Raw genomic sequence first — 24,526 nt, forward strand, 5'->3', positions numbered from 1 at the left:
GGCGGTCATTCTATCAGGGTGGCCCTGACATGGAGCACCCCAGGACCACCCTAGCTCATGCATGCTACTAAGCACCAACCATCCTGCCAATATTGTCCCAGCACAGTGAATTCTTGGATACCAAAGGCCATGCCTACTTAAGCTCCAGCCATCCTGCCAGGGCAGCACCAGTGTGACATGCCCCAGTCCCCCAGCCTGTGCCCACTCCAGTTTCAGCCATCCTGCCAAGATGGTGCAGATGCAACAAACCCTGAGACTCTCCCAGCCTGTGCCTACTCCAGCTCTGGCTGGCCTGCCAAAGTCACCTAGTACACACAGTCTACACAGGGGATGCTACTACATAAGGCCATTCTTTCAAGACTGGGAGAGGTAGCTGTTTCACCTAATTCATAGAAACGAACACAGAAAGTCAAACAAAATGAGGAGACAGAGGAATATATTCCAAATGACACAACAAGCTAAAACCCCATAAATATACCCTAATGAAATGGAGATAAGTAATTTATCTGATAAAGAGTTCAAAATTATGGTGTTAAAGATGATCACCAACCTCAAGAGAAGAATGGAAGAACACAGTGAGAACTTCAACAAAGAATTAGAAAATATAGAAAAGAACCAATCAGAGCTGAAGAATACAATAACTGAAATGAAAAATACACTAGAAGGAATCAACAGCAGACTAGATGATACAGAAGAATGGATCAGCAATCTGGATGATAAAACAGTGGAAATCACCCAATCACAACAGAAAAAAGAAAAAAGAATTTAAAAAATGAGGATAGTTTAAGGGACCTCTGGGAACCAAGAATAGTACCTTTTGCATTATAGGTGTCCGTCCCAGAAGAAAGAGATAAAGGGGCAGAAAAGTTATTTGAAGAAATAATGGTTGAAAACTTCCCTAACCTGGGGAAGGAAAGAGATATCCAAGTCCAGGAAGCACAGAAAATACCAAACAGGATGAACCCAAAGAGAGCCACAGCAAGATATAATTATGGCAAAAGTTAAAGACAAAGAGAGAATCTTAAAGACACCAAGAGGAAAACAAGTCACATCCAAGGGAACTCCCATAATAATATCAGCTGATTTTTCAGCAGAAACTTTACAGGCCAGAAGGGTGTGGCATGATATATTTAACATGCTAAAAGGAAAAAAAAAAAAAAAACTTAGAACCCAGAACACTCTATCAAGCAAGGTTATCACTCAGAATTGAAGGAGGAGAGAGAAAGATTTTTCAAGACAAGCAACAACTAAAGGAGTTCATCATCACTAAACTGGCCTTACAAGAAATCTTAAAGGGTCTTCTTTAAGTGGAAAAGAAAGGGCCACAACTAGAAATTAGAAAAATAGGAAAGAAAATTTCTCACTGCTAAAGGCAAATATTTAGTAAAGACAATTGATTAGCCACTTAAAAAGCTAATATAAAAGTTAAAAGACAAAACTAGTAAAATCAACTGTAACTACAATAAGTAGTTAAGGGATACACAAAATTAAAAAATGTAAAATATGATATCAAGAACATAAAATGAGGGGGGAGTACAAATGTAGTGCTTTTAGAATACATTCAAAATTAAGTGACTATCAGATTAACAGACTACTGTGCAGGCACACCTCAGAGACAGTGTGGGTTTATTTCCACATCACCACAATAATGCAAATATTGCAATAAAGGAAGTAACATGAATTTTTGGGTTTCGCAGTGCATTTAAAAGTTATGTTTACACTGTACTGTAGTCTATTAAGTGTGCAATAGCATATGTCTAAAAACAACCAATGTACACACATTTATAAAAAGTATTCTATTGCTAAAAAATGTTAACCATCATCTAAGCCTTCAGAGATTCATTCTTTTTGCTGGTGGACGGTCTTGCCTCGATGTTGATTGCTGCTTACCGTTCAGGGTGGTTGTTGCTGAAGGTTAGGGTGGCTGTGGCAATTTCTTAATATAAGACAGTAATGAAGTTTGCTGCATTGATTGACTCTTCCTTTCATAAATGATTTCTCTGTAGCATGTGATGTTGTTTGATAGCATTTTACCCACAGTAGAATTTCTTTCAAAATTGGAGTCAATCTTCTCAAGTCCTGCCACTGCTTTACTAAAAAAGTTTATGTAATATTCTAAATCCTTTGTTGCCATGTCAACAACTTTCAAAGCATCTACACCATGAATAGATTTCCTCTCAAACCACTTTCTTTGCTCACCTGTAAGAATCAACTCCTCATTCATTAAGATTTGATCATGAGATTGCAGCAATTCGGTCACACCTTCAGGCTCCACTTCTAATTCTAGTTCTCTTGCAATTTCCACCATATTTGGAGCTACTTCCTCCACCTAAGTCTTGAACACCTCAAAGTCACCCACAAGGGCTGGAATCAACTTCTCTCGAACTCCCATCAATGTTGATATTTTGACCTCTTCCCATAAATCACAACTGTTCTTAATCATACCGAGAATGGTGAATCATTTCCAGGAGGTTTTTAATTTACTTTGACCAGATCCATCAGAGGAATTACTATCTATGGCAGCTATAGACCTGCAAAATGTATTTCTTAAGTAATAAGACTTGAAAGTCAAAATTGCTCCTTGATCCGTGGGCTGCAGAATGGATGTTGTGTTAGCAGGCAAGAAAACAACATAAATCTCATTGTCTATCTCTATCTGAGCTCTTGGGTAACCACATGCATTGTCAATGAGCAGTAATATTTTTAAAGGAATCGTTTTTTCTGAGTAGTAAATCTCAACAGTGGGTTTAAAATATTCTGTAAAGCATGTAGTAAACATATGTTGTGTCATCATGCTTTCTTTGCTCAATTTATAGAGCATGGGCAGAGTAGATTTATCATAAATGCTTAGGGGCCTAGTATTTATAGAATGGTAACTGAGAATTGGCTTCAACTTACAGTCACCAGCTGCATTAGCCTCTAACAAAAGAGTCAGCCTATCCTTTGAAGCTTTGAAGCCAGGCATTGACTTCTCCTCTCTAACTATGAAAGTCCTAAATGGCATCTTCTTCCAATATATTGTTTTGTCTACATCAAAAATCTGTTGTTTACTGTGGCCACCTTCATTAATTATCTTAGCTAGATCTTCTGAATAACTTTCTGAAGCATCTAGATCAGTACTTGCTGCTTCCCCTTCCACTTTTATGTTATGGAGACAGCTTCTTTCCTTAAATCTCATGAACCAAACTCTGCTGGCTTCAAACTTTTCTTCCACAGCTTCCTCACCTCTCTCAGCCTTTGTAGAGTTGAAGAGAGTGAGTTCTTTGCTCTGGATCATGGTTTGGTTTAAGGGAATATTGTGGCTGGTTTGATCTTCTATGTAGACTACTAAAGCTTTCTCCATATCGGTAATAAGGCTGTTTTGCTTTCTTATCATTTGTGTGTTCACTGAAGTTGCACTTTTAATTTCCTTCAAGTATACTTTCTTTGCATTCACAACTTGGCTAATTGCTTGGCACAATAAGCTTAACTTTGAACCTATGTCAGCTTTTGACATGCCTTCCTCACTAAGCTTAATCATTTTTAGCTTTTGAACCAACAAGAGAGATGCATGACTCTTTTTTTCACTTGAACACTTAGAGACTATTGTAGGCTTATTAATTGGCCTAATTTCAATTTTGTTGTGTCTCAGGAATAGGTAGGCCTGAGAGAGATAGGAGAAGAGCTGGTTGGTGGAAGAGTCATAACACACACAACACTTATTAATTATATTTTCCCTCTTATATGGGCACAATTCATGGCACACCAAAATAAAATAATTACAATAACAACATCAGATATCATTGATCACAGATCACCATAACAAATATAATAATAATGAAAAAGTTTGAAATGTTGTGAGAATTACTAAAATGTGACACAGAGTCACATAGTGAGCAAATGCTGTTGGAAAAATGGCACTTACAGACTTGCTTGACATGGGGTTGCCACAAATCTTCAATTTGTAAAAAAGAAAATCTGCAAAACACAGTAAAATGAAGTACAATAAATCAAGGTATGTCTGTATATATAGGTCAATATGTATAAACCTAATTGTAACCATAAACTGAAAACCTATAATTGATACACAAAAAATAAAGTGAAAGTAACTCAAACATAAAACGAAAGAAACCACCAAACCACAAGGGAAGAGACAAAGAGAAAAAGGAAGAAACAGAGAACTACCAAAAAAACCCACAAGAAAACAACTAACAAAATGCCTATAAGTGCATAGCTATCAATAATTACTTTAAATATAAATAGACTAAATGCTTCAATCAAAACACATAGGGTGCCTGAATGGATAAAAACAAAAGACTCATCTATATTCCTCCTACAAGAGACTCACTTAAAATCTAGACACACACAGACTGAAGGTGAAGGGATGGAAAAAAATATTCCATGTAAATCATAACAAAACAAAGCTAGGATAGCAATACTCATATCAGCAAAATACACTTTAAAAACAAAGACTATAACAAACGACAAAGTACAATCCATAATGATAAAGCGATCAATCCAAGAAGCTTCTTAACATTCTTAAATATTGATGCACTATTCATAGAAGCACCTAAATATACAAAACACAAATTAACAGACATGAGGGAGAAATCAACAGGAATACAATAATAGTAGGGGACTTTAATACCTCACGTACATCAACAGATAGATCACAAAGACAGAAAATCAGTAAGGAAACATTGACCTTAAATTATGCATTAGACCAGATAGACTTAAAAGATACATATGGAATATTCCATCCAAAAACTACAGAATACACATTCTTTTCCAGTGCATATGGAAGATTCTCCAGGATACGTTATATGTTAGGCCACAAACCAAGTCTCTATAAATTTAAGAACATTGAAATCATATCAAGCATCTTTTCTGATCACAATGGTATGAATCTAGAAGTCAATTACACAAAAAAAACTGGAATAAACACAAACATGTGGAGATTAAACAACATGGTACTAAACACAACCAATGGTTCAATGAAGAAATCAAAGAGAAAGTCAAAAAATACCTTAAAATGAAAATGGATGCATAATTTTTCAAAATCTATGGGATGCAGCCAAATCAGGTCTAGGAGGTAATCAATGCAAACAGACATACCTCATGAAAAAAGAAAAATATTAAATAAATAATCTAGCTTACACCTAAAGGAACTAAGAAAAGAGGAACAGAGCTGAAAGTTAATAGAAGGAAGAAAATAATAAAGACCAGACTGAAAATAAATGACAGAGAGACTGGAAAAGAATAGAAAAGATCAAAGAAACTAAAAGCTGGTTCTTTGAAAAGGTAAACAAAATCAATCAACATTTAACCAGACTCATCAAGAAAAAAGAGAGAGGGACCAAATAAATAAAATCAGAAATGAAAAAGAAGTTACAACTAACACCACAGAAATACAAAAGATCATAATGAACAATTATACAGCAACAAATTGGAAAACCTAAAAGAAATGGATAAAATCCTAGAAATACACAAACCTCCAAGACTAAATCATGAAGAAATAGAAAATATGCATATACTGATTACAAGTAATGAAATTGAGTCAATAATTTTAAAACCCCCAAGAAAACAAAATCCTAGGACCAGACAACTTTACAGGTGAATTCTACCAAATATTTAAATGAGAATTAATACCTATCTTCTCAATTTACTCCAAAACAATGAAGAAGGAATACTTCCAAACTCAATTTATAGGCCAACCCTACCGTGATATCAAATCAAGAGACTACAAAAAAAGAAAATTAAATGCCAATATCCCTGATGAACATAAATTCTGAACAAAATATTAGCAAACTGAATTCAACAATATATTAGAAGAATAACACACATCGATCAGGTGGAATTTATTTGAGGGATTCGAGGATGGTTCAATATCTGCAAATCAATCAATGTGATACGCCACATCAACAAAATGAAGGACAAAAATCATATGATAATTTTAATATATGCATAAAAAATATTTTACAAAATTCAACATGTAGTTAGGATAAAAACTCTCAACAAAATGGATATAGAAGTAGTGTAGCTCAACATAATAAAGGCCATTTATGGCAAACCGACAGCTAACATTATACTCAATGGTGAAAAGCTGAAAGCTTTTTTGCTAAGATTGAGAACAAGACAGGCATGCCCACTCTCACCACTTTTATACAGCATAGTATTGGAAGTCCCAGCCACAGCAATTAGGCAAGAAAAAGAAGTAATAGGCACCCAAATTGGAAAGGAAGAAGTAAAACTGTCTCCATTTGCAGATGCCATGATACTATATACAGAAAATCCTAAAGTGCCCATCAAAATATATTAGAACTGATAAATGAATTCATGGGCCAGCCCACTGGCGCAGCAGTTAAGTTCGCACTTTCTGCTTTGGTGGCCTGGAGTTCACTGGTTCAGATCCCAGATGTGGAGCTATGCACTGTTTGTCAAGCCATGCTGTGGCAGGTATCCCACATATAAAATAGAGGAAGATAGGCATGGAATTAGCTCAGGGCCAATCTTCCTCAGCAAAAAGTGGAGGATGGATGGCAGTTGTTAGCTCAGGGCTAATCTTCCCACAAAATAAATAAATAATAAATGAATGAATGAATTCAGAAAAGTCACAGGATACAAAATTATACTGACATTGGTTGTGTTTCTATACACTAATAATGAGCTATCACAAACATAAATTAAGGAAACAATCCTATTCACAATTGTATCAAAAAGAACCAAAGACCTAGGAATAAATTTAACCAAGGAGGTGAAAGACGTATACACTAAAAACTATAAGACATTGATAAAAGAATTTGAAGATGACACTAATAAATGGAAGGATATACCATGCTCATGGATTGGAAGAATTAATATTGTTAAAATATCCATGCTACCCCAAACACACTATAGATTCAATGCAATCCCCATCAAAATATCAATGACATTTTTGACAGAACTAGATCAAAGAATCTTAAAATTTGTATGGAGCTACAAATACCCTGACTAGCCAACACAGTTTTGAGAAAGAAGAACTACACTGGAGGTACCACACTTCCTGATTTCAAACTATACTACAAAGCTATAGTAATCAAAATAGTGTGGTACTGGCACAAAAACAGACACACAGATCAACGGAATAGAATAGAGACCCCAGAAATAAACCTGTGCATATATGGTCAATTAATCTATGACAAAAAATGCAAGAATATTCAATGGGGAAAATAGAGTCTCTTCAATAATGGTGTTGGGAAAACTGGACTGCTACATGCAAAAGAATGAAACTGGACCAGTCTCTTACACTGTATACAAAAACAAATTCAAAATGGATTACAGACTTGACTGTAAGACCTGAAACCATCAAAATCCTAGAATAAAACATAGGCAGTCAGCTCTTCGACAGTGGTATTAGCAATATTTTTTGAACAATTCTCCTCAGGTAAGGGCAGCAAAGGAATAAATAAACAAATGGGATACATCAAACTAAAAAGCTTTTTCACAATAAAGAAAACCATCAACAAAATGAAAGGGTAACATACTGAACTAGATAAGATATTTGCAAATCATACATCCAATAAGGGGTTAATATTTGAAATATATGTGGAACTTACACATCTTACTATTAAAAAAAACTGGTTAGAAAATGGGCAGAAGCCTTGAATAGGCATTTTTCCAAAAAAGACATACAGACAGCTAACAGGCACATGAAAAGATACTCAACATTACTAATCATGAGGGAAATGACAATCAAAACCACAATGATATACTACATCACGCTGGTCAGAATGGCTATTATCAAAAAGACAAAAAATAACAAGCATTGGTGAGGACGGGGAGAAAAAGGAACCTTCATGCTCTCTTGGTGGGAATGTAAATTGGTGCAGCCATTACATTTTTTTAAATTTTTTTAAATTTTATTTTTTTTGAGGAAGATTAGCCCTGAGCTAACTACTACCAATCCTCCTCTTTTTGCTGAGGAAGACTGGCCCTGAGCTAACATCCATGCCCATCTTCCTCTACCTTATATGTGGGATGCCTACCACAGCATGGCTTTTTGCCAAGCGGTGCCATGTCTGCTCCCAGGATCCGAACTGGCGAACCCTGGGTTGCCAAGAAGCGGAATGTGTGAACTTAACCACTGTGCCACCAGGCCGGCCCCCATGAAGCCATTATAAAAAACAATATGGATGTTCCTCAAAAAATTAAAAATTATACTACTATATGATCCAGCATTTCTGCTTCTGGGTATTTATCCTAAGAAAACAAAAAACACTAATTTGAAGAAATATATGCACCTCTTTTTCATGGAAACATTATTTACAATAGCTAAGACATAGAAGCAACCTAAGTATCCCTCAATAGATGAATGGGTAAGGAAGATCATGTATATACATATATTTTTTCCATATATACATGTTCCATACATATATGTACACAATGGAATATTACTCAGCCATGATAAAGGACGGAATCTTGCCATTTGCAACAACATAGATGGACCTGGAGGGTATTACACTAAGTGAAATAAGTCAGACAGAGACAGAAAAATACTGTATGATTGCACTTATATGTGCAATCTAAAAAAATAAAGAAACAAACAAAACAATACATAAACAGTTTCATAGTTACAGGAAACAAACCGGTGGTTACCAGATGGGGAAGGATTGGGGGTCAGGTAAAATAGGAGAACTGCATTAAAGGTATAAACTTCTAGTTATAAAATACATAACTCAAGGGGCTCTAACGTACAACATATGGAATATAGTCAATAATATTGTAATAACTTTGTATAGAGATAGTAACTAGAGTTATCATGATCATTTCATAACGTATATAAATATTGAATCACTATAATGTATGCCTGAAACTAATAAGATCTTTATGTTCATTATATCTCAATAATAAAAAATTTAAGCACTTAGGAATAAATTTAATGAAAAGTGTGTAAGACTTTATATCTACACAAAAACTGTAAAACACTTGAAGAGCATATAGAAGAAGTCCTAACTAAACAGAGAGATAAGCCATGTTTTTATATTAGAAAACCCCATTTGGTTAAGATTTTAATTCTCTATGTAGATGTTATAGATGTACCTATAGATTCAATGTAGATAGATGTATTTTCAAGTCTATAGATCAGTAAATGTATGGATTTGAATCTATAGATCCTGGTTTCAACTGACTAGAAAGAGAAATATTGGAACTTTCTGAGATGATGGATATATTCTATATTTTAATTGTGATGTAAGACATTTGTACATCTGTCAAAATGAATAAGCTGTCTATTTAAGATCAAAAATAAAAAAGAATGACAGCAATGTGTCAAATGGATTAGAATGGGCATAAAACCATTGGCATGGAGAGCAGTTAAGAAGTTCAAGCAAAAGATAATGAGGACCCCTGGATGAATGAGTGGCAGCAGGGTTAGAAAGAAAAATTAGATTTAAAGATACATCTAAATTACAATTGATGGAATATGTGAAGAGGGTTGAGAGACATATTGGTGTGCGCCATATTTTTTGTTATGATTTTTTTTGTTTTTAACTTTAAGGAATTTATTGTGTTTTAGCATCATTAAGAGATATAAAGAAATACAAGAATTGGGTCAAAAATGGAGCATGAGGGATAAGACAGAGCCTAAATTCTGCGGCAGATATATTAAGTGTTACTGGATTTGTAGATAGAAATGTCCAGAAGGCATTATGAAATGCTTTTATTGCATGGGAGTGTTATCAGATTAGATTTAGATTTTGTACTTAATAACCTAGAGACAGCAGCTGAAGACCTGGAAACAAATAAGGTCACTCCGTGAGTACGGAGCAAAGAACAAAAAAGGAATATGTTTGAGTTTTGAGGATGATGTTACTCTTAAGGATTGGACGGAAGAAAACACCAGCACAAGTGAAGACATCAGAATAAAATAGCAGTAAGGATGTTAGTCAAGCTGTCTTTGGTGGCCAGCAGAAACCTTGACATTGAGCAACTGCACGCGTCTGTGCTAGGTTTATGTGAGAGATATGCTGAAAGAACGCTCCAAACAAAACTACATTTTGCCATAAGGCATTTTTCCTAGGCCATAAGCTAGTCTCCAGGTAACCGTGCTGAATGACATGGCGGTACAAAGATTCCTTCTGTCTTTTCTCCAGGTAGAACTCAGTCTTAGATCTGTAAAAACATGTCAAATCTCCTTTGTGGTATGTTTGCTCAGGCCTGTACCTTAACTTAGACCCTCCAGATTTTATTAAGCCAATGGTGAAGAAAGGGGAATACCAGAAAATGCAAACCAAGGAAGACAATAGAGCACAAGGGAAGATTTTCCCCAAAGGTCTACAGCAGGTCTTTCCTAGTCAGCTCATCAAAGTTGTCTCCACAGGAGAATAACACCTAATCCTGAGGCGACCCAAGCAAATCTTGCCATCCAGCTAGATCTAAAATAGGGACTCAAAATCCCAAGAGAATGTGCCTTAAGTACAGTAAATTGTCCTGCTCTCATCCTGAACCACTTTTAAGAAGAGTTTAGTCATGGATTGAGTAGAATATTTTCTCCTAGATGCCAGTATCAAATAACGGCAATGGAATTGGAGGTGAGGAGGAGAAAGTTGTAAGAAGTAAGATTCACTGAAAAGTGGCAACACACACACTCAAATGTTTACCAAATAGTGACTATACGTTTTGAGATCCAGTAATTAGGTAGTATATGAGAAGTGATACATACACAAGTGGCACTTAAAGTAAATATGACAACATGCTAATAATTGTTCCCGGTAGGTGGAGAATATATATATAGTTTCACTACCTAGAAAATGCAGCCCTGAAGAGTGAAGAGTGAAGGAACACACGGGAAAATATGGGAGTGTAGTGTGGGCTCCCTTTATGATGTTAAAGAAAAAATAATGGATAGAAATTTAAAGAACATTAAAAGGAAGATGGTGAGTGTAAAACACTAATGATAAAAGTACGGAAGATGGAATTAATTTTAGAAGGGAAGCTCTGGAGAAGTTAAAGGAAATTGATGGTTGAATAAGAAAAATGAAGAGAGATGTTGGATGGGTCAGACTCTGAGAATTCCAGAGACCTGAACTAGGCAAAACGTCAGATTAGAAAACTCATAGTGATAGGTGACAGTATATAGGATTTCTCTCCAAACAGAAGAATATGTCACTTGTTGGTTGATCCTTTCTTCATTGCTAACTTTGAGAATTCATTTTAAAAATTTTTAAATTGATATGTAAATTAAAAGGATAAATGAGAAAACTCATTATTCTACATTTAGATATACTTTATGTATCACAACCAATAAATGTTCTTTAAAGGTAACTTTAAAATTTCTCAGATCTTTGCTGCGGCTATGCTTCCTAAGAATATATTACAAAGATGAACATGTATAAAGTTCAGTCTTTTTACTATAGAATAAAACATCTTGGGTGAAAACATAGAACAGTTGTCTCTTAAACAAGTTAAGCAAGTTTACATCATAAGTCTGCCCAATTCAAGTTGCCTGGCTAACGTAGGAAGGAAAGGACTGATTGCCATACAAAGACATCTCTGAATGTAAAGAGCATACCTGCCACTAGATAGCTAGCTGATTAATTTGTTGGCATTGTAAGTACTCACGTGTTTCACACACAGTAAGTGATCTCATGTCAAGTATTTCTTGTTGCCCAAGAGGGAAAATGGGCAACTATCATAGTGTATTATGGGAAGAGATTGCTTTAGACTTTCCTCATTTTATACATGAACAGGGTGAGGTCCAAAGTCACTCACTGAATTGGTGGCAAGATTGGGACAAGAACCCAGAACTTCACTCTCTTCATCTAGTATCTTTTCTCTGCAGAATGAAATAGAAATAAAAAATGCACTGGAGTTATCTCTTTCCATTGGAGTCTTAAGTAAAACCATTATGGTGGAATCCTTAAAGATTTAATGAGACCAGTTCCTGTAATCTTTGAATCTTATTTCATGAGCTTGATGTTATGTGTCAAGCTTAGTGAGTAAGAAAAATCAATCAGTACTTTTGCCATAGTTTTGGCCTTTTATTCATTTTTGTGCTATCTTTTGTGCATTAGTAAGTACATACATAAATGAACAAATGAAACCCCTAGTCACTAATTCAGTAGGACCTGTCATAGGAGCATTTCTGTTTAACCCTCCTATGCTTACCCTTGGCCCCAGGTGACCAATTTGATTCCTGCACTCCAGTTGGCAGGCAATAGGTGTAGCCTGGATTTGGAATAGGGCATTAATTCACTTACATGATATTTGAAAGCACAAATTTAACTTCATTTGGACAAAAAACTATGGAAGTTGTATCAGTCAGGGTCTACACTAAAAAAGGGAAACTCACTCTAAATGTTTAAAATAGATGAAAGTTAGCACAGGGAGTAGGTTAAAAACCTGAGGTAATAGCTAAGCAGCCAAAAGAGGAGGGCGTGGCAACCCAAACATTAGCAAAAGCAGGAAAATACTCACTCCTACGGATGTAGGGACAAAAAGAGGATGTCATGTTCCTGGAGCCCAGGGACCAAGGGTCAACTGGTAGGAGATGGAACCAATGTAGTGCTCCCCTGTGGGAGCTGGAGCCTTGGAGGAGACCCTATCCCCAACACACACCAGGGGTATTAGAGACCCAGCCTGAGGTGGGGGAGGGGGATACTCTGAATTTTCTCTTCCTCTCATCCTGTGAACTCCTGCCAGTGTCTGCCGTACTGAGCAGAGCACAGCAAGGAACTGAGGTAAAATAGGATCAAGACCAGAACAACAGTATTTCTCAAAATATAATACACAGAGTAACCATTACAGAATCAACAATTGCTGAAAATGCGATTTCTAGGACAAAAATCCAGACTAGTTATTCAGAATCCCTGGGGATTTGTTGAGGATGCTTAAAAGACCTGCATATTTAATGAGCTAAAAAGTTCTTTTGTGCTCCAAAATGGGGAATCTCTGTAACTACAGCTGACCAGAAACTACTCAGGAATCAGAAGACTGTGGCTCCAGGGCTGCCTTACTGATTGTGGGATCTTTGGAAGTTTAATTAGACTCTCCAGGTCTCATTGTCTAATATCTAAAAATAAGAACACTGCCATTTGTCATAGATACAGCGCAGGCCTGGTTCAGGAGTTAAATGACATGATGTGGAAGGTTAGAAATTACCACATTCAACATGATTTCAGAAGTTTCATCAACTACCATAACCAAGTTCAATTCAGTTCTACTCCGGTGAGCTAGTTATACTGTACCCTGGGGCAATATTACATGGTTGCCTTTATAAGACTGGTGGTATTTTGGTTACCACCTACATAGTTTTTCTAGGACTTTTTAAACTTATATCTTATGTAATACACCAAATATTTTTTGCATAATAACAGTTATGGAGAAAATACTATTGCATTGATTAGTATCTTTCAGTTGAAACTCAATTTGTAATTTCTCTTTGATGTATTTTTAATATCTATTATCTGTATGTTTACTATGCTAAACCAAATTCTCCATGTATCTCTTTTCTTTCCCTAGGTTATAGTTTATGACAATTCATGGAATCACAAAAAAAATCTCAATTAAAAATGAATATTTTTATACATAACTATGTATTGGGGCTTTGGGGGTGGGTGGAAAGGAAGAAAAAAATGAGGAAGATTGGCAACAGATGTTAGCTTAGAGTGAATCTTCCCCAGAAAAAAGAGAGAAACAATGAATATTTACTTACATGTTTTGGCTATTCTGAAATGAGAAAATGGAAAGAAAAACTAATTATCTGAATTTACTAATTAAATATAAAAATTATAAATGGCAAATGGTTGCAAGATGATATAATTTCATCGTCTTTGCTGAACACAATAACAACTTCAGCTTTGCAGTATCACAATTATGGTGGCTAGAGAGAATGGTAAGCAGCATTTACTGAGTGTGGATTAATGGCAGATGTAACACCTATCCTATATCTTTTAATCATTAAAACACACATCATGGAAACATATAATCCTCAGTCATACAGTTATAGTAACCGAGGCCCTGATATTTGACATATGATATTCCAGGCCCCATGTCTGGTATTGGACTGGGCCAAGATTTGGACTAATATAATTCAATTTCTCTTAATTCCTTTTCCTTTTATCAAATAGAAAACTATTGCAGCTTTTTCTATCACTTCATTTCTTTTATTAATTGTAACTCTATAAAGAGCAAAAATTTTAAGAGTACAGCTTGATGAATATTGATGAAGTGTACACACCCAAGTCACCAGCACCTACCAAGAAACAACATGACTAGGACTCCAAAAACCCTTCTCGTATCATCTTCCAGGCACCAGCAACCCAACGTTAAAGAAAATCCTTACTTATGCATGATATATATTTGCCTGTTTTTGAAATGTAAATTGTATTACATTTTATAAAGTCTTTTGTATGCAGCTTCTGTCTCTCAGCATTAACATTGTGACTTTCACCCATTATTTCAAGTAGTTGCAGTAGAGTTTCTTCTTATTGTTATAGAGCATTTCCTTCCATGAATATCCACACTTTATTACTCTACAGCTACAATATTTTTTTGGTGGCTATTAAAAATATTACAAATTTGTATTGAATGTACACCTGGGGGAAGGATTAGTCTGATTTGATTTAAAAATCAAATTATATACATACACATGTGTATGTATATAATCAAATTATATACATACACATGTGTATGTGTATGTATAATTATATACATGTGTATGTATATAATTATGCATATAGTTTTATTCACAGTTAAATATAAAATTTATATCTACATTTTTATATATGGTATATACACATATATAAACAATCTGCTGAATGTAAGGCAGTGTAAGACATTGAGAGTAAAAAACACATGTTACACTACGTCTCACCTACTAGGATGGCTATAATAAAAAAAAAGTAGAAAATAAGCATTGGTGAGCATGTGGAAAAGTTGAAACTCTTGTACATTGCTGGTGGGAATGTAAAATCATGCAGCCACTTTGAAAAAGAGTTTGGTGGTTTGTTAAAAAGTGAAACATGGAATTACTCCGGGCACTTCAATTCCTAAGTATATACCCAAAAGAATTGAAAAGAGAGACTCAAACGGATACTTTTAGGTCAATATTCATTGCAACTTTATTCACAATAGTCAAAAGGTGGAAAAAAATCCAAGTGTCCATCAACAGATGAATGGATAAATAAAACGTATATACATACAGTGGAATATTATTCAGCCATAAAAGGAGTGAAGTTCTGTTACATGCTAGAACGTTGATGAACCCTTAAAAGCATTATGCGGGGTGAAGTAAGCCAGACACAAAAGAAACTGTATTGCATGATTCCACCTATATGAAATATCTAGAATAGGCAGATTTATAGAAACAGACAGTAGATTAGAGGTTACCAGGGGCTGGAGGGAGGGGGAGAATAGGAAGTCATTGCTTAGCGTTTATAGAGTTTTTGTTTGAGATGCCAAAAAAGTTTTGCAAATGAACTTAAAAATAAACACAAATTTGTTTCACATAGTTTACCACAGTTTTTCAAAAATTTATGAGAATCACTGACTTTAAGGAACTTGCCATTTATTTGAGAAGAAACGACAGAGACACATAAGATGATGTAAAATTTATAGTAACAATGGCATTTTACTTCACCATTTTATCACCTCTCCTCCATAGTGTACATATGCATGCACATTCACACAAAAACACAAATACAAATATGTATAAACATATACCTACATTCCAGGTCAACAAGTCTTTTTGCATTATACTGTCAACATAATTGGTTATCACATTGCTGCTACCCTGGGTCTGGTCTACACTTTTTCTTGTGTGATTTACTTAGCCTCCTAACTTAATCCCCTGCCTCCAGGCGTGTAGCCACTCTACTCAGCTGTCTGCAATTCTATTCATACTACTCGCCTGTTTGAGGTCTTCAATAGCTCTCCGTTACCACTTGTTTTGTCTACACTATCAGGTCTTAGAATTTATTATAAGGCCTTTTTTGATATGGCCTACAACTATATCTCCAGTCTTTCTACTTATTATACAGAGATACAAATTGCTTACTTTCCACTTCAGAAATGTGTTTCCTTGAGCTCTGTAGATGCTATTCTCTGCATCTGGAGCATACCACATCATCTATCCCTTTAGGAAAAAAATCTTAGCATTTTTCCCCATTGAGCCATATCATACAATAATTAATTAAAACAATTGCACTTACAAAAAATTTTGTTCCACTCCTTTACATATCTGTCTTCTAATGAGCTATACAAACTTTGAGAACAGACCATATCTCATTCATCTTTGTAACCGCAACATCAAATGAATTTGTTTTGAGTAAACACATAAATAAATTAATGGGCAAAAGGAGAGATCATTTCCAGCTGAAGGCAAAGGCTTTGTAGATAAAAGACAACTTTACTTTCAAAATCACATGGTAACCAGAACAGCTTGCTTAGGAGCTGTTTCCAAGGAGAAAGCGACCCTTTTAATGTATCTACTGACCACATCAGTAGCAGACTTTATCTGCATAGAGACAACTAGAATGTTAGATCCATCAGATAGTTTAGTTCTTTTAAGTAGGCTAAACATGTTCTATACAATCTCACTTACAAATGGAATTGTTCATCAAATTTTCTCACAATAGATTGTGCTTCAGACACTAATTCCTCAATATTCTGAATCTTCACAAATTTGTGTAGCTCAAACTGAGTTGACAATGAGGGACACACTCCCTAACAAATGAGATGAATTGTTATTATAGTGACACATTCAACAGCTATGAAGCTCATGAATCAGGGAAGCTAGATGCCTAAATCAAAGTTCTAGAATCTGTCCACAGTAATCCGTTGCTAAATCATAAATTGCTCTGTCTGGGCTTTTAATTTTCAAAACAGGACCCTGACCACATTTTTAACATTATCATTTCTCGGAGGAAGAAAAATAACGCAATTTGAAAGAATCAACTAGAATGCAGAAATAGCCTCAAAAACAGGCTAATCTAATTCTGCCAGCACAGTTTATTTCCCAGGAGGAAAACTACTATGAAACACAAGCAAATTCAGCTAAAAATCCCAATCCACAAAACCCTACCACAACTTTTGGAACTTGCCTTTAAAAAATAACCAACATACTCCTAATAAAGTAAAAGGAAATTACACAGAAAATAAACGGACAGGTTATTGCATGCGACAGCAGAACTGTCTAGAGGTTTTAAAAGGGGACAGATGTGAAATGGGAAATCACTGGGCAGTAGTAAAGAAAAAAGAAAAGAGGGAGAGAGAAAAAATAAAAATGATCCAATTGGGTTGCACACATCCTTTGGAATCAGTGATGAGCAATTTATAGTATGCATGCTAGAATGGCAGAGAGGCTGATTTTAAAGAGAGAAGTAGTGGTCAGACTTCTCTTTACCTTTTTTCCCCTTACTTACTTCCACAAGTTTTCTCAGGTATCTGGCAACACTATGCGACACGAGAGACAGCATGTAACTCCCTCAAAACCTCAACTCAAGAACAACACACTCTGAGTCATCAGCTTCTGAAGAAATGCCCAATATCTTAATGTTTTAATCAAAGTAGTACATGTATAAATTATAAAGTTAAATCTTAGAATAAGGCTTAGAATGATGAATAACAGTTTCCTCCCCAGAGCATTCTAAGTCCAAATTTAATTACCCCCCAAAATAACACACACACCTACATACTGCATTCATGTATATGCATACCCTTTTATCCATACTTGACTGTTTCGCATGTTTAGTTAAATGAATATTCTCTTTATATTACCAAGAGTGTGAGCTATTCTTCTCTGCTGAGTCAGTTATGAGCTAGGTTTATATTTTTTCTTGAGAATTTTTTCACATGAAATTAGTAATTGCCACATATTTTCTTTATGAAATTTTTACCCTTATCACTACTGCATGCACAAGCTCTTTGATACAAGTCTAAAACAACTGTCCAAAATGCAAACACATGAGAATCAAGTGTCTCCAATGTGTTACTGGTCTTTGGCGATGGAGCCTGAGTTCCCTGACACCATTTTGGACCAATTGTTCGCTAGGCCTGCTGCTGAGCTGTGGGAGTGAATTCAGCTCACTTCACTTCTACCTTTCCTTCCCTGTTTTGGAGATGGCACAAGTTCTTGTTCTTAGTTTATTTCCTTGATTTTGAAGGACCACATCCAAGCTTCTTACTTTCCTGAAAAAAGTTTCAAGGAGATTTTCTTTTACTTTTTTAGTATTTGCATGTTTATTCATCTCTTTCCCCTCATATTTAATTCTTTAACTAGATATAGAATTTAAGATTCAAAATAATTCCTTCTCAGAATATCGAAGGCTTGGCTCCACTGGGACGTACTGAGAGTTAGAAGTCTGATCTTATTTTGATTCCCAATTCACGTTTGTGACTTGTTTACATTTTGTAGTTTCAGAGTAAGCATTGTTTCAAGTTTTTGAGGGGTTTTTGTTTGTTTGTTTATTTCTTTTTCTGTGATCTGATTGAACTTTCTGAGGATAAAATCAAACTTTGCTCTCTACTGGCAGCTGGGCCAATGTTGAATTTCTTACTACTTCCAGTCACTGAAGGAGAAGCAAGAAATAGTTGAGAACATATTGGAAGCTGTTGTAACAGACTTACTGTTGGACATTTGTAGTCTCTTTTCAGGACGAGGGTGGGAAAAGAATATTCACTAAATTGCTTTTACCATAGGCAATGTCTTATATAAACTTATCTCGTTTCTGAAAAAAAAAAATACGAGAGAGAGAGAAAGAGCTTTTTCAGTGGGTTTTCTGGTATAGGTAATGTCTTTGTTCTGATTTTTAATTTCTTTATCACCTAGACTCATATCCTTAATTGACCATATAATAACATTTAGAGGACCAAAGACCAGGGCAATAGAGGCCTGGCCCCATTAAATTGGTCCCATTAGGATTCTACATGCTTTAATGAGTGGCTGTATGCAGTTAGAGATCAAAAAGGCATTATAAATATCGTGAATATGACTCAGGCTACAGGGAATATAAAAAAAATAAAAACTACAGATGGCCAATATGCACAGGAAAAGATGTTCAACTTGCTTTATTAGAGAAATGCAAATCAAAATCACAATGAGAAATCACTTCACATCCATCAGGTTAGCTATTATTAAAAAGACAAGAAATAAGGGTTGGAGAGGACGTGGAGAAAAGGGAACCCTCATACACTGCAGTGAAAATGTAAATTGGTGCAGCCACTATGGAAAACAGTATGAAGATTTCTCAAAAACGTAAGAATAGAATTACTATATGATACAGCTATTCCACTTCTAGGTATTTGTCCAAAGATTACAAAAACACTAATTCCAAAAGATATGTGTGTCCCTATGTTCACTGCAGCATTATTTACAATAACCAAGATAGGGAAACAACCGAAGTGCCCACTGACAAATGAATGGATAAAGAAGATGTAGTACATACATATACAATGACATGCTACTCAACCATAAAAAAAGATGAAATTTTTCCGTTTGTGGACAACATGGATGGACCTTGAGGGGATCATGCTAAGTGAAATAAGTCAGATGAAGAAAGATAAATACTATATGATTTCACTTGTGTGGAAGATAAAAAACGAATGAACGAATGAACGAATATGTAGATATAGAGAATAGATTGGTGGTTACCAGAGGGGAAGGAGAGTGGGTGGGCAAGTTGGGTAAAGGAAGTTATTTGTATGATGACAGATGGAAACTGGACTTTTCGCAGTGAACACGATGTAGTATATACAGCAGTTGTATTATAATGATGTATATACCTGAAATCTATATGATGTTATAAACCAATGTTACAGCAATTAAAAAAATAAATAAAAACAAACCAAAACACAGAAACAAAACAACAGTCAGAAAACAACTCTCCCAAAAGCCTCTGAGTCATAAATCACAGGTGTGTACTAGTGTCACTCTTTCTCTTTGTCGTCACTGCTGACATGTCTTGCACTTCCCACTGAGAAACTTTTGCTCATGGGGCTCATCAGTACCAGGAGCTGCTATGCAGGTGTGAAAGTGAAGGTCCCCCCCAGATTCTTCTAACAAATGTTAAGGAGGCTCCTGGGGGAAGGAGAAGCATAAAGGAGAGCATACATGCATTCTCGATTACCTTCCTTGTGTGTGATGAGATGGGATTCCAAGCTCCGCACTTTTATTTTTTAAAATCCATTTTTTCTTCTACAATGTTCTGTTCTGTTCTTCCTTCTGGAAGTTTCTACCTCAGAGCTTTCTCAGTCTTTATTTTATGTCTATGCATGCATGGATTCATCCCTTCTTGAATTAAGCTTTTAATGAACATTTCTATTCTTTTTAGAAAACTTAAAATATCACAGAATCTCCAATTGTGAATGATAAGAGTACTCATTTGCCTGTCAGATGAGTCCTCTCTGTGCTTGGGATCCAAGAATATTGCTGTGAAAAGAACGTAAACAATGCCTTGTGGAGTTGTGCATTTGATTGTACTGATGTCAAAACATCTATGATCATTAGAATTTCCTTGTTCTGTTGTTAAAGGGACATAGGCTCTGGCCTTTTCCCTGAATATTCATACACATGTGAGCTTAAATGTTGCTAAAAAATTGTTTGCAACCATTGCATTAAGTGGTAGTTCGTATGTTTAAGAAAAAAATCAGGAAAAACTCCAGTAGCACAAGAAAGCTAAGAGGTTGTGCAGTGCAGGGCTAGCTGTGACATAGACAAAGGAACTAGGCTGGTGGTGAGGTTCACGCTCAAGCCTCCCAGCCAGCCTGCCACAAAGACTATTACATACACGTTCTTGAAACTTAGCTTTGAGTCAGGAGGAGCCTGTTTCAATGTTAATGCAGTAACCAGCAAAGGCCATATATTGATTTCTTTTTTTACAAGAATGTGCTTTTGAACATGTTGTTCTCTTAGAGGCTAAGTTATTTCTCCTTGTGTGATTGATACAAACGTCCTTTTATTTTTCCCTCAGTGTATGTACTCCAGGAGGTCCCTAACTCTCCCCTAATATCAACCCCCGCCAGTGGAGCTTGTCCCTCCATGGAAATCTGTTATCTGCATCTTATTGTACAATGCTATGTTGTTTCTTCGGATGTCTGCCTCCACACAGGATTGTTACTTTTTTGCGCATTGTCTCATCTCAGTGTCTGCTGAGACGATGGCTAGATGGATAGTGGATGAACAAATGAATGAATAAAGCTATTATCACTTGTGAATATCTGAGTTCAAGTAAGTTTATAAATTTTGCCAGGTTTTGAACAGATAGAAAGAATGGAACTCAGGACAAGAAAGATTTTATAGGAAAGGGGGAAATCAAGACATTCAATAATAGTTTTTCAACTTCATTATTATATGTTGGCAGCCTTGTTGTTCTTCAAATAAAATTTATGTAAAACCTGTATATAAAATAAGATAAATGGGGAATGAAGAAGTGGAGCTGCAACTGTTGGACCCTTTTGCCTTTACCCTTGGACCAGGAGTATCTCTAAGTAATTCAAGGTTATGCAATTCTGTATGTGAACCATTGAACCAACTTGTATTCAAGATCAGAAGCTCCTAGGACATCCAACCAGAGGTGCAGAACAGCTTTAACGACTCTCCTGACTCTGCCCATACATGTTTCAATTGACATTGCTGAGGACTCTTCACTCACTGCAATTTCCTATATGCCCCGTTTAGCAAGCTGTCCTTAAAATCACCAGAAGAATAAAGGGCCCAAGGCTAGGTTGTTGAGGCTCAGCTTTAGATCAGTCTGTTAGCGAGTCCCACTATTATCTATGGCCTGTTTCTGATTACTAGGTTCTTCTTTAATTTCTTTATAGTGCTGTTCTGTTCTAGGAAGGGGTAACCCTCTCACTGTTTATTCACAACACAATACAGCGTTTCTTCTGAGGCCATGCTTCTGCTTAGATCTCTATAATGTCACTTTAGAGTATGGATTCTATTTGCTAGTCTCAGGTTTTGTCCCAGTGGTTGTGCCAATATCCTGTTTACCCGATGGACTTACTGCTCCATGTGGAAGGCTCAGCTCCTGGGACTCCTGGCTACTGTCCTGTTCCTGGATACGGCCTAGTCACCTGCCCCCAACACCTACTGGTTTGATCCATTCTATAAATCTGAAATTCAGCTGTTGGATTGCAGTTGGGTCACCAAGGAAAAGGGAAACAAGCATGTAAGAGAAAATAATGTCGCCAATGCCAGTTAAGTTAGGCCCAGCTGTGCTTACCTGAATTCACTAGATTAGAAGCCAGGAACCGTGGGTTCACTTCCAAGTCTCCTATGGAGTAAGATGTGGTATTGATAGAATTACTATGCTGCATATCGAATTCTATATCTGTGAAATGGTCTGCTGGACTAAATGATCTCTAATATTCTTATCCTTATCGCTAACATATCTCATAGTTTAGGATTTCACAATTGCACCATATAAAACAAGGATATTGTATTCTTCGTCTTTCTTCCATTGTGCTACAAATGCTTTTTAAATGTTTCTCCTTGTATCTCCAAGTTATATTGCTGTACCCAATCATGTCTATGAGACGGATTTTCTAGTGACACAAAGGAACATGTACAACATAACTTCATTTCTAACCTCAGAACTCCAAATTTCTATGCTGCAAAGCTGGTCTCTAAGGTCTTCAGCCTTCAAGATTCCCTCATCAATTCCTAATTCTCCATGTGAGTAGAAAGGTGAGGACAGACACAGTCCTCCTGTAGGCAATTGACGCAGTTTAGAGGGTAAACACAGCTTGAGGATTATATTATGCCATGTCCCCCTTCTAAAATGTATTAACATATTGAATCTGCACAGTAATTTATGAGATAATTTCTTTTCCCCATTTTTCACACAGGGCATCTGAGACACAAAGAGTTTAAGTACACAGGTGAAGGTCACATAAATGGTAAGAGACTGAGCTGGAATTCAAAGGCCAGCAACTCCAGTGTCTCCTTCTAAACACTATGCTGTGCCACCTCACTGACAGACAGAGGAGGGTTCCTTGTAAATAACCGCTAACCGGAACATCACACATACCACCCGTTCCTGTCTCTGTTGCTTCTCTCACTGCAAATCTCTTTCTCCTGTCTCAAGCTTTTGTTCACCATTGCTGAAATCTCTATGCCGTCCAATTATTTGCTTGATTTTTGCAAAAATTCATTTTCTCAAAAAGAAGCTCAGTGAAGCAAATCTTAAATTCTAAATGTCACGCCTGTCAATTAGCAGTGTGACCTTTACCAATTCGCTCTCCCTCTCTGGGTCTCAGTTTTGCTTCACTAAAACCTCTAAGATTTGCTGCAGCCTGGTGATTGTTTATGATGGTGTGAACAAAGGAATTCGACTTATAGCATTTTAAAGGGTTTATGTGTTAGAGGTTTATGAAAGTATTTGTTAAAAATATTTTATCATTTTCAAAGAAATAAACACATTTATTCATATAGTGTCAGGCTTTAAAATGAGTTTTAAACATGTGTAGAACCTTGGCAATAGCTTGGTATACTCACAGAAATTGTTTACCAATTTTTTTAATTGGTAAAAGAATGAATGCATGTATTGATGGAATTAGTTAATGAAATAAATGCTGTCAAGTTTAATACAATCTGTGATCCTTATAAAGTCGTTAATATGCTATTCTAGACAAGCTTAGCCCAAGGACTCTTGGCCTTGCCCCCCAAGCAGGCCAGATTTTGCAGAGACTCTCCTTGCCACTGACTTTCTTTCCCATCTATAGCTCCAAGAGAGATTCTTTTATTATCAAGTCATGGAGCTTTGGAGAGACAGACTTCTTGTTGCTCCATAGATCACATAATTTATAGGCTCTTTTGTTATTGGTTCGGACAGAATGACTCTCTCAGCACATGCTCCCCTCACCCTTGGAAGCACCTCCATCATAACAGTTACTCTGCTCTGTCATGATTCCTTATCCGTTAAACCCTCTGGACAGCAAGCATTTTTTCTATTGGGGACTGTGTCTTGTTTCTTTCACTTTCCATTCTTCATCTCATTCCTGGTATATGTTAATCATGAGAGAAATGTTGCCTGATCTTTGTAATACATGAGCTAATAGGGGTTATAAAAAGGATAACTATAAATACTCCTCATTCTGTAATTATTAGTCAAATACTTTGGAAGCTGTAAAAGTTCTGCAGGAACTAAGCTTTCTGAACTATCTGCTGGGATATCACAAGGGAGGCATCTCACCTTAGCATCCCTTTTTCCAGGTATCCTTCTTCTGCAATCATTTTTGCTCCAAAGAGTGTCTTTCCTCAAGCAACTCTCTGCTGTCAGAAAGTCAAATCCTTTGGAGTATTCTGTGGGTCCTGGAGCTACCTAAAATGATCTTGGGAAAATCCCTTTACTACCTTATATACAATTATCTAAACTGGATTTCCATGTCTTCCTCCAAGGTTCTGTTGCATAGCTCATTTCCTCTGTTTTCACTGCTACCATCTAAGTAGAATTAAAATTATTCCTAACCTGAGCCCTCTATTCTTCCTATAGTTAATTGTCTTCTTGCCATGAGTATTAGACTTTGCTTTGTCTTATGGGATTCTAAGGTTTACAATTCATATTATGAC

General features: G+C 36.1%; 1 pseudogene; it reads right to left on the reverse strand.

The window, feature by feature from the left end:
* Positions 1–1,846: 1,846 nt before the first annotated feature.
* On the reverse strand, positions 1,847–23,862 carry LOC124239657 (tigger transposable element-derived protein 1-like; annotated as a pseudogene).
* Between the last annotated feature and the right edge of the window lie 664 nt (positions 23,863–24,526).

This window comes from Equus quagga, chromosome 5 (assembly GCF_021613505.1).
Source record: "Equus quagga isolate Etosha38 chromosome 5, UCLA_HA_Equagga_1.0, whole genome shotgun sequence".
Classification (NCBI taxonomy): Eukaryota; Metazoa; Chordata; class Mammalia; order Perissodactyla; family Equidae; genus Equus; species Equus quagga.